Consider the following 10,751-nt stretch of genomic DNA (forward strand, 5'->3'; position numbering starts at 1 on the left):
AATTATACAATCATTCTCTAAAGTAAAAAATAAAACAATCTTTTATTTACTCTTAAAAAGGATCTAGCCATTGATTGAGAGGGGAGAGAAGTTATGCATTTGGAAAAAAATGTTTAATAGTCGATCCAAATAAACACATTATAATTAGTTTCTCCTTTGGTTTTTAAGGAGTATTAGGGAAATAAGTGGGATCCTTGGTCTTAGAGACTCATGTAACATGAACACAGTGTTTGAAAAATTTCCTTTTAACTCATTATTGAAGGAGATTATAGTAGGATTGGCCTCAGTCTATGGAAGTTTAAGCCATATACATTATAGAAGCACATATATAATGTGTAATATACATTATACCCCAAATTTCATTTACTTCTGAGGTCCCCATGACTCTACTCTCCGTTTCTTTCTATATCAAAGATTTTACCCAGCCCAGAGTTTTCATCTAGTATCATCTGTCACCCTGCATGGAAGGCTCCTGAATTACAAACTCTCACTCTGACTTCTCTTGAATGGCAGATCCATATTTGCAACTGCTCTCTCGACATTACAATGGGAATGTAATTTCAGTTCAAACTAAGCTCTGAACACCACTGTTAATCTGTTCTCTAAAATGGGTACCCCACTGTGGATTTTGGATGCCAGCATTCTGCTAACATGGACTCATCTATAATTTTCAGTTCAATCACCACAACTATTCAGTCAGAAATGCCTGTTATTACCTCCTCCCAAATAAGTACCATACTTGAATTTTTCTCTTCAATATAGCATCAAAACAATGTTTACTTTTTATTAGTTTTTGTGTTGAGTGATCTCCCATGCTAACTGCTTTTGTTTCTATCCTTTGGACTGTTTGCTTAGCAATTTGTCATGTACCAGCGTTTATAAAGTCATCTAAACTTAAAAAAAGATAGAATTGTGCTATCCTAAAGCATGATTTTATTTCTTCAAATTAATTTTAAGAGGCTTCAAGAAATCCCATCGAGCTGAAGCCCCAACATAGCTCAAAATGCATCTTTCCATGCTGATCTCCATTGCTGACTTTCAGTGTTGATTGAACGAAATGAGGTCTTAGTTTTCTTTGTTGATCCTCATGTACATTGACATCTTCAGAGGAAATTTAAGAACAAATGGACTGCTGAGAAAAAGCCATATCTGGCAATCCAACTAAGAAACAGGGAGAGGGGATCCCATAAAATCTAATAAAACCCAGGGTGGTGGGATGGGGTGGGGGAGATACGCTTAGCCATTGCCACACGAGTTTCTCTTTCTTCTTCAAGTGATTATGAGAAAAAAAGGATTAGATACATATGGTATCTAAAGATCATATGTCAGTGTGTCTTTTATTTATTCATTAGACTACTAGACACAAGTAGTAGTGTCTAGTAGTCTAATAGTGTCATAATACCGTCTCTCACAAAAGTAGAAAAATCGAATATCCTAGCAGAAGGCCTGGTTAAGCACTGCAAGGTTTTCTCCAGAAAGAAAGCTTTACAGCTCTGTGAATCATAGCTGTATGAGGCTTATCTACAGAAAAACAGAGCCACTGGTTTTGGTTGGTTATTTTCATACACATGTTATCCCCACCTACAGTACTTGTTGAAGACATAATTTCCACCTCACTCTACAATTATGTTATGCAGACTGTTCTCAAACAGGCACTGCTGTCATTAAAATCTTGCTGAAAATACCAACTGCTTGTGGGCAATCTGAGTGACCACATGCTGGGGCCAGTTGCAGAAAAATCTACAGCTGATCTACATGATCAGTTTTAGGTGATCATGCTGGCAAATGCAATCTTATGAAACACTAGTTTTGAGTTCCAGGTGTTATGCAGGCAGGGGACACTGCTTTCCTAAAGGCTCCTTAGTGATTAACTTAAAAGTGTGAGATGCCATCTGCTGGAAACTGATAATATGGGCTGTGATATTCTGGAGCAATACTTGGGCTGTCTATCAGCAGAACTGTAAGACAGATGTTCTTTTCCACTTCATTTCCCCCTTTTCTATTTTATATGGATGATATATGTGTAGAGTTATTGAACTCATTAGCCAAATGCCTGCATCGCTGTGATCTAAACAACCTTCCATTTTAAGATGTGCGTTTGATTGAATGATCATTTCTTTAGAGTTGGGGAGACTCGTGGAGAATAAGCCCAAACCCAATACATACTCAACGATAAGGCACATCTTAATTTCAGAAATGTTAAAATAGAAAAAAAGAATGTACCGTAGCATTTAAGAAAATTAGACGGTGCAACCTTTATTTTAAATTGATCATGGACAAAACTGACACATTCAGAATTATGTCACAGGTCGAATGGATGCTCGCAATTTGGTTAATTAAAAGGGAGTAGTGTATGATGGTGTTTGAGGATGTTTTGCCTTATACGGTGTTTGGCACTGTAATGCAGATATTTGCAGAATTTGAACGCGATCAGACATTTGAGTCAACATAGACCTTGGAATGAGTTAGCAGTTCCAAGAGCATTCTGTAGCATTAGGGTAGAGACTGACAAATTTCACATGTGCTTGACACGTAGTAGGTAGTTAATAAATACGGACTGACATGTGGATTCAAATTTAGGTTTGAGTTTATGGGCCTATATGGGTTATTGTAACTGACATTGTGGGAGCCTTGTATATGCAATGTTTTAGTTTGTTTTATTTGGACTAATTTATGCTCTGGAATGTGTTTTGGAATGATGACTTATCTGATTCTGCTCTTTAGCTAATTAAAACTACCAAGCCGTTCTAATTCTTATAGCACACAAAATGAAAGGCAATCTACCTGTGTTGGTTATCTATTATCCAGAACCCACATATGACATGACAGTCCAGTTGTCTGTAAGAAGTCCAAATTTACCTGCAAAGCATAAAGTTATGTAGAGTCTGATATAATAATTCTATTCAGATGAACAACACAGTGCCATGATTTTAGGAATTTTTTTCCACCTAGAAATTATATATACTGGTACCTAAGCCCCATCCAGGATTTTAATTTTGTGTGTGTTGGGGTCCAGGTATCAAAACATTATTTTTTAATATTTCTATTGACTATATTTGTAAACAAGTTTGAGAATTATTACTCCAAACAATGGACCTAAAAAGAACTTCAAAACTAGATTGCTTTCCTATTTTTCACCTTAAAAGATTTTTTTCAGCACTCTTGATAGGGGGGTCTGTTTTTTCAATGAGCTCATCTCTTGGGAAAACAGAAGACAGAGGTAAAAGGTGACTCGTGCACATCTCACAGGTACTGCTGTTAAGGCCGAGGGGGATCTGCTTTAGCTCAGGCTAATGAATTTTTTAGAAGAAACTTGAGTTAAATGTTTACAAGTCATTTCAATTTATCCCTTCTGATCTATAAAACTTCAAAGTTCCCCAAAAGTTGCTTGATTCTAGGTATGAAATGTATCTTGTATTAACTTGCACCTTGTGTGTGTACATATGAGTGTGATATATATGAATATGTGATATACGTATATGTATATGAGGCATACACATACTCATTTTCCTTTATAGCTAAATTTATGCATATACATATTTTAAGATGTTATTTATTTATTTGAGAGAGAGCATGAACAAGGGGGAGGGGCAGAGGGAGAGGGGGAAGCTGGCTCCCCGCAGAACAGAAAGGCCCATGGGCCAGACTTGATTCCAGACTCCAGGATCATGACCTGAGCCAAAGGCAGACACTTCCCGGACTAAGCCGTCCAGGCACCCCTATATTTTTTAAATCTAATTCACCTAGTCTATTTTCTAGTCATATTTGATTTTAATTCCCTGTATATAGTAATAATAAATTTAGCACTTTTCATTTGAGACTAAGACCTTTCCTATTAATGCTAACAGAATACTTGAAGATTTAGCGTTAATTGTGATAAATGTTGACATCAACTTTTGTTTAGTTGATCTTTGTTCCTTTCCCCCAACTGATGGACATACTGGCAGCTTGAAATAAATCCCTGTGAAATAAAGCTCTTTAACAGAAGGCAAGAGAGAAGAGGCAGAAAAGATCTTTACTCTCCTTATGAGTTGCTAGATAACTTAAAACCAAACCTGACTCCTTTCAGGCTCAACTCATAATCCTAAATAGCTTGGTTAAAGCATTGCCTGTGTTCACTGAGGAAGCCTCACTTCTCTGTGGTTAAGTGATTCTCTCACCTTGGTGCTATAAAATAGCACTTAATACTCCTTCATACCATCCCCACAATGCTTTTGGAGTTTGATAAATGGTACCACTTAGAAATTTGTCTTTCTTGTTTTTCTGGTCTAGTAATCTTAACCGTCTTGGGTCTCTCAACTAATTCTTCTAGGATGTTTTTCTTCAGCTTTATGATAGCTATAAGAAGCCAGTTTTTTTTTTTAATGTCTCTTTGCCTCTCTGAGTTGTTTCTGCTCCTCAGAAAGGCTCCAGTTTTCTGCCTTTACCATGTGTGGATGCCCATGGGGAAAAATCGTGTATCTTCATTATGTCCCATTGGATGCTGTCTTGAATTCTCTCTATTATTCTTCGTACCACAGCTGACTCACCTGTGCCGCAGGAGCTCTCAGGTCTCCATATTAAGACAACACCATCGGTGACACTGAGTTTTCCCCTCCCCATGAGCATGGCTGAAATCAAGCCTTGAGACCGACAGCTCTTCTCACTGCTTGTGGTTCAACTTGAAACCACAAGGTCCAGAGGCACATGGTTTAGATTCAGTGTCTTTCTCCAGCTAACACAAACCATTTGTTCAAGCAACTTTGGTATCTCTTTGAGAATAAGAGACTTGCCTCAATGCTCCCCAGACAGTCAAATAAATTCTCTTGGCTTCAAGACAAATTCAGAAAATTCTGCCCAACAATGGCATGCGGTTCAGTTTTTTCGTTTATTTTTGCAACTTGTGAAGGAATGGGCCAATAGACTCCTTGAAAAAAAAATTTTAAAATGCCAATCAAAGAAGTGGCAAATTAAAGAACTGTTTATTATGGAAAGTTCCCATATTACATTTAGGGAAAATGGAAATAAAATGATATCTCAAACAGGAAATAGAATTAGACGCCTGCCAGGAGCAGAATACCTGCCACTGATATTTTCCCCCTACTTTTCATTCTCCCATTTAACTGCATTAGGAATAGATACTGCTCATGGATCTTGGGGAGCAAAGCGAGACCTGTCTGAGAAAAGATTATGCTGTACTCCTTCTGGGAGGTGCTGCATCCATCCTGAATAAATTTTGCCTGTATAATTCAAGCCTGAACTCTAATAAGTCCAACACTGATGATTAATTTTTCCCTGAAATTTGGAATAGTAGAACAAAAAGATCATGTAATAGTCATAATGAGATACACAAATGTATTTCTAAGATATTTTGTATCTTTTTTTTTCTATTGTAGTTTTAAAAATTAAGATTTTAGGGGCACCTGGATGCCTCAGATCTTTAAGTGTCTGCCCTTCAGGTCAGATCATGATCTCAGAGTCCTGGGATTGAGCCCAGGACATTGGGCTACCAGCTGAGCAGGTAGTCTGCTTCTCCATCTTCCTCTGCCCCTCCCCCTGCTCATGTTCTCTGTCTCTCTCTGTCTCAAATAAATAAATAAATAAAATCTTTAAAGAAATTAAAATTTTGAGTATCTTTCAGTTAAGCCTTTTTCTAGTCATTTGACGCTGTTTGAATCTTAGCATAAAATAAATAATAAATAGTACAGGAGGTACCTGGAGGAAAAAAAATCAATAATGATGGCCAAATGTTTGTATCCAATTGGAGAAATTTGGTATCCTTAGTGAAAGAGAAATGCTCCAATCCAACCATCTTGGTTTTGATCTCAACCATCTTTCTATATAGTATGCTACTTCCCATTTGTTGTTTAATTCAACACAATGAGAATCTACAGAACCTTTTCCCCATGGTCTCTGGGATAGGCTCCAGTCGGGGACACAGACAGACCCAGCTCTTCACTGTCTTACTCTCTACAGGCTTCAAATGGTGTACATACAAAAGCATTGAATTATGTTGGAAGGATTCCCTTAAGCACTTCAATTACAAGCACTATGAAAAACCTGAAACACTGCCTTCACAGAAGAAGGGGCACTTGAGCTGGGACCACACTGTAAAAGATACAGTGAGATAGTAAAGGCAGATTTAAAAGGAAACCATATTAAAAATGAAGGGTTTGTGACTTTTCTAAGAATATAGGGTCATGTGAAGACGTGGGTCAAGATCAGTGATAATTACTACCATGTACATCACTACTTTCTCCACATACAGATGCTCGGGGTAACAACAAAGCCTGCATCACATCTACGTTCCAAAGGATGGAAAGAGACTTTGGATTTTGAAGACGGGGTATGAGAAAAATCAGTTTAACTAGGATCATTAGACAGGTTTAAGGACAATTATTTCTTCATTGCTTTGATTCTGTATATATTGAATTGTAAGGATATCTTAATGACAGTTTTATATCTATCTACTTACCTATTTGTTTATCATCTATCATCTATCTATCTATCTATCTATCTATCTATCATCTATCATCTATCTACTACTATCTGTCTATATTTACTAAGCAGGAACTGTTGTAATGGCTTCACATGCGACATACCATTGAATCTTCACCAAAGCTCTATGCTGGTTCTTTTCCCGTTTTACTGAGAGGCATTTAAGACCTTGCCCTGTTAAATAACTTGTTCATAGTCATGTATTAAGTCATAGAAAAACCGGGAGTTGCATCCAGGCTGAATGACTTAACATCATGGGACCGCTGGTGTTGTTTTCATTGATGCATATGTGAACCAGGATATAGCACTGTTACAGCTTTTAAGCTCAAAAGGAGGGGTGTGAAGGGAAAGAAAGTGAGGTATTTGAATCATACAAGCAAAACTCCTTACACTTGGATTTTTGAGATGAGCTCCATTTTGTGAGGCATAATTAGCTTTGGACTAATTTTCATTACTTCTGTGCGAACAATGGTGCATCCGTTTTCCATATTTCTTTTCATGGTGCAGGATATAGATTTGTGGTGGCAGATTGGAGTTTCCAAATTAGTCAGTCAAACCAATTTAATGACTAGGCTTGTAAACCCATCTAGTGATCAGCACTGCCGATAGAGAAGCTTGCCATTAAGAAAACACTCTTCTATTAGTTGATCTTCGAATAGTGGTATTTCTCATATGTATCCTTTTGACAAAGGGCACAATGCACTAAACTGGTTTATGTTTAAAAACAACCAAAGAAATCTTTCTGCTATGCGTTTCTATCTCCTAGTTAGGAATAAGTGACCATAAAAATCCCTGAAAGTGTGAAACCACAATATATTTCCCTGTTCTATCATTAAAAGCTATTCGTAGTATAAATGGGAATCAGAAGCAGAGGGCTGTGCAGAGGGAGAACAGCTTTAAGATTACATATAAGGAATTATTTCCCAGCAAGGATTGGTTCTGGAAATTTTGGTTCCTTGTTCTTTAACTGTTATGGGAATCTTGAAGAGACTTCTAATGTTACAACCTCTTAAATTTCTGTATAGTACTGTATCATTTATATTAGCAAAATTGAGTTCATAACATCAGAGACTGATGTCACAAAGTTAATGAAGTGAGTCTGAGACATTGGGAGATGAATATACTGTAGGTACAGTATCAGGAAAACTAACTTGGCAACCTCGTGACTGAATGGAAGTACAGATTTAGCTTTTATGTCTGTTGTTTGAGCCCGTTGGCCAGGCATCAAGACCAGCATTGGGCTGAGCTGTTCACCAGAGTTTCCAAAGTGTACTTACTGAGTTTGTCTGCTGTAAATGTAAAATCTTCGAGTCCAGGCTTGGCGGCACAGAAGACTTTCAGACAGCACAGTGAGTGGAGATGGTAAGCTCTGTGGATGTTTTTGATGAGAAAAAAAAAGAGGCGAATAGACTAACACCTAATTGGGAGTAATTTTATGTGTATGAAGTGTGGAGAGGACACAGGACACGGGACGTGTTTATGTATGCCTCAAAGTTTGGGAAAAGACAAGCTTATTGAGTTCAAAGCTCTGTTTATTTTCGACACAGCTGCTTTGCAATCAGTCATCAATCTACTGTTTTGCTTAATTATGGTAGAATTTTTTTTAAGACTCAACATGGACAGAGTCATTAACATGTCAGAATAGTAATGAGTTTGAGTTAAAGGAAGCATATTTACTCCTCTCAGCAATAACATATAAAGCCTGTAATATTGATAGATATTGATAAAAAAAGTCACAAGACGTGCAAACAGTCATTTGCATGAGCTGACACCTTCTAGGATTGTGTGATAAGCATAGGGGCACTTTAGAATACCATTTTAAGCTCACCTAAAACAAGAAGTTGAAGACCCAATAAGGAAGACTTAATGAATTAAAAATTGACTTCATTAGTTACTGATTTTTGCAAGATTTCTTTATATAGGTGCATTTTGGTAATAAACTCGAAATTTTAGCTCACAAAATTGTGTCTAGCCTCAGAGATGTTGGGATTTATGTTTAAAATAGAATGGTATACACAGTTCAAACTGAAACAATCCAATGGAGAGGAAAGGGGAAACATCACTGGGTAAGAAGATGTGCAAGTCTTTCCAGAAATCCATAGGATAAGGATGCTCATGTAATAAAGAACATTCGAAGGAGGTTTAAAGCAAAGAAAGAGCACTACAATCAAAGTGAGAGGGCAAGCCGAGAGGTTATTGGTAACAATCAGTGTGATACCTCACATTGCATGCATACTCCTCTGTGTGGGCATGGCTCCGAACATTCCACCTATTAATTCATTTAATTCTCTCCAATACTGTAGGGGCAAGTATGATTTTTATCTCTGTTTTAGAGATGAGCTGGCTAAAGCACAGAGAAGTTAAGTATTCAGCTGAGGAACAGACGTCAAAACTGAAATCAAGACACACTATGTTACAGATGGAAGATTTCAAGTGCTCAACATCTGGAAAGTGTCTAGTTTTGCCGAAACCAGAACATCTGATGGAGTCTTGATTTGCCTTGTAGATTATATTTTGCTTAAAATGGAGGAATCATGGGTAGGAGCTGTTGTACTTGATTTCTATCAATAAGAGACAGGAAAATTCATGGATAATGGGAGCATCATGAGAACTTGAGAGAGAAACAAGGAAACTAAAACATGTCACCCAGAGACTAGATGATGAAAAAAGGTAAAATTGGGCATAATCAGAGAAGACCCTTAGATTTGAAGAACATGGATTAAATACAAACATTAAAATATATGGACATTTCCATGAACATTTATTTATTTATCTATTTATTTTTCCATGAACATTTCTTAAAAGCACTTCAGCTCAGAACTTAATAGGGTATGTTCTTACAGAAGAATAGATACCCTTCAGAAGAAAAGCAAAGGGTAAGAATAAGCATAGAAAATTCCTTCTTAGAGCTAGAGTCTCTAATGGCGGCAAACATGAAATACCATGGCTTGGGAAGTAAACATAATTTGTAGGCCATCCGGACAAAAGTGCATCAACATTTCTTAGGAGGTGTTTATCAGTTTTACTTTTTTGTGAGTAGCAAAATCTACGCTGTGTTACTAAGGTGCATTCCCACTAACCCAGGTGGATGAAGGTACTTTACAGGGACTTATTAACAGGGAACGTGACCAAAGAACATTCTAAAATGGCAACTGTGTAAGTTTAACTACACAGTTATTTAGGTAAATGTCATATCAGTTCTCTCTATGAAGCCGACCATGTTATTTAAACTGCATGGGAGAGTGAGTAAATGTCTCTCTTCCAGTTCAGCTCTGGATTTTTCTTCTGTGTTTATTTTTCTCCTGTCCTAACCTTCTGTTCTCCTTTGTTACTACTTGAACATCCTCTTCTTGATCCGAGGCCTCTGTTACAATTGTAATATGTTCTTAATTTGTTACCTTTACATTTTCTCAAATTTTCCTTTGAAATACTCTGCCTTTATCAACAGTTTCCAAGGCTAGCTGCTTGGCACATTATGTGGGGGGTATCTCTACATAACGATGTAGGTCTTTATTTCTCTATCTGAAACATTCTCTCATATGTTCTCTGTGTCCAGTGTTTCCATTATTATGGTGATGGCCCAGAATTAAATTTCCTCTTGTTTAGAAGAATCATTTTCTTGAAGAATATACTGAGAACCCATCACCCATGAAGTAGCTCTGTGACTCTTTTTGTGTAACAACACTGAGTGCTTACCTAGCTCTACCAATACATACATTTTTGGAACAGAATATTTTTTCATTTTTAATATTAACATATTTATATCCTTTAGAAGAATAGTTGCTATTACCTATTGCTGATGATGAAGATAACCTCTCAAACTTTACTGATGGGCTGTCAATTGAAGGAAACAATGTTTGGAAAGCCATTTTGCAACATTTGCCGAGACTATAAAAGTATTCATCTCCCTTGACCCTTTAATTTCACTTCTGGGAACTTATCCTAAGGAAATAACACTAAACACAGAAAATCTTTATGTAAACAGTTACACTATTTAACATAGCACGGTCTTGGAGAGAGAAAACATGATAAGCACTCAATAATATGAGAATCGTTAAATACAAAATAAAATATTCTTCGGCCATTATTATTGTGCTTAACTAATTTGCATTTGTACAAAATAGAATTTTGTTGTAAAACTTGGGAGAAGATGATTATAAGTTACACTTGACTCTTGAACAAACAACACAGGGGTTAAGGATGCCAACTGTCCACACAGTTGAAAATCCATGTTGAGGGACACCTGGGTGGCTCAGTAGTTGAGCGTCTGCCTT

General features: G+C 37.0%; 1 long non-coding RNA gene across 1 annotated transcript in view; it reads left to right on the top strand.

The window, feature by feature from the left end:
- The window catches only part of LOC112673007 (uncharacterized), a 342,731-nt gene extending 335,542 nt beyond the window's left edge, over positions 1-7,189 (top strand). The window contains exon 5 of the long non-coding RNA XR_007412832.1: positions 6,248-7,189. This is a non-coding gene — a long non-coding RNA (uncharacterized LOC112673007). The remainder of the gene's footprint in view (positions 1-6,247) is intronic.
- Positions 7,190-10,751: the final 3,562 nt, after the last annotated feature.

This window comes from Canis lupus, chromosome 9 (assembly GCF_003254725.2).
Source record: "Canis lupus dingo isolate Sandy chromosome 9, ASM325472v2, whole genome shotgun sequence".
Lineage (NCBI taxonomy): Eukaryota > Metazoa > Chordata > Mammalia > Carnivora > Canidae > Canis > Canis lupus.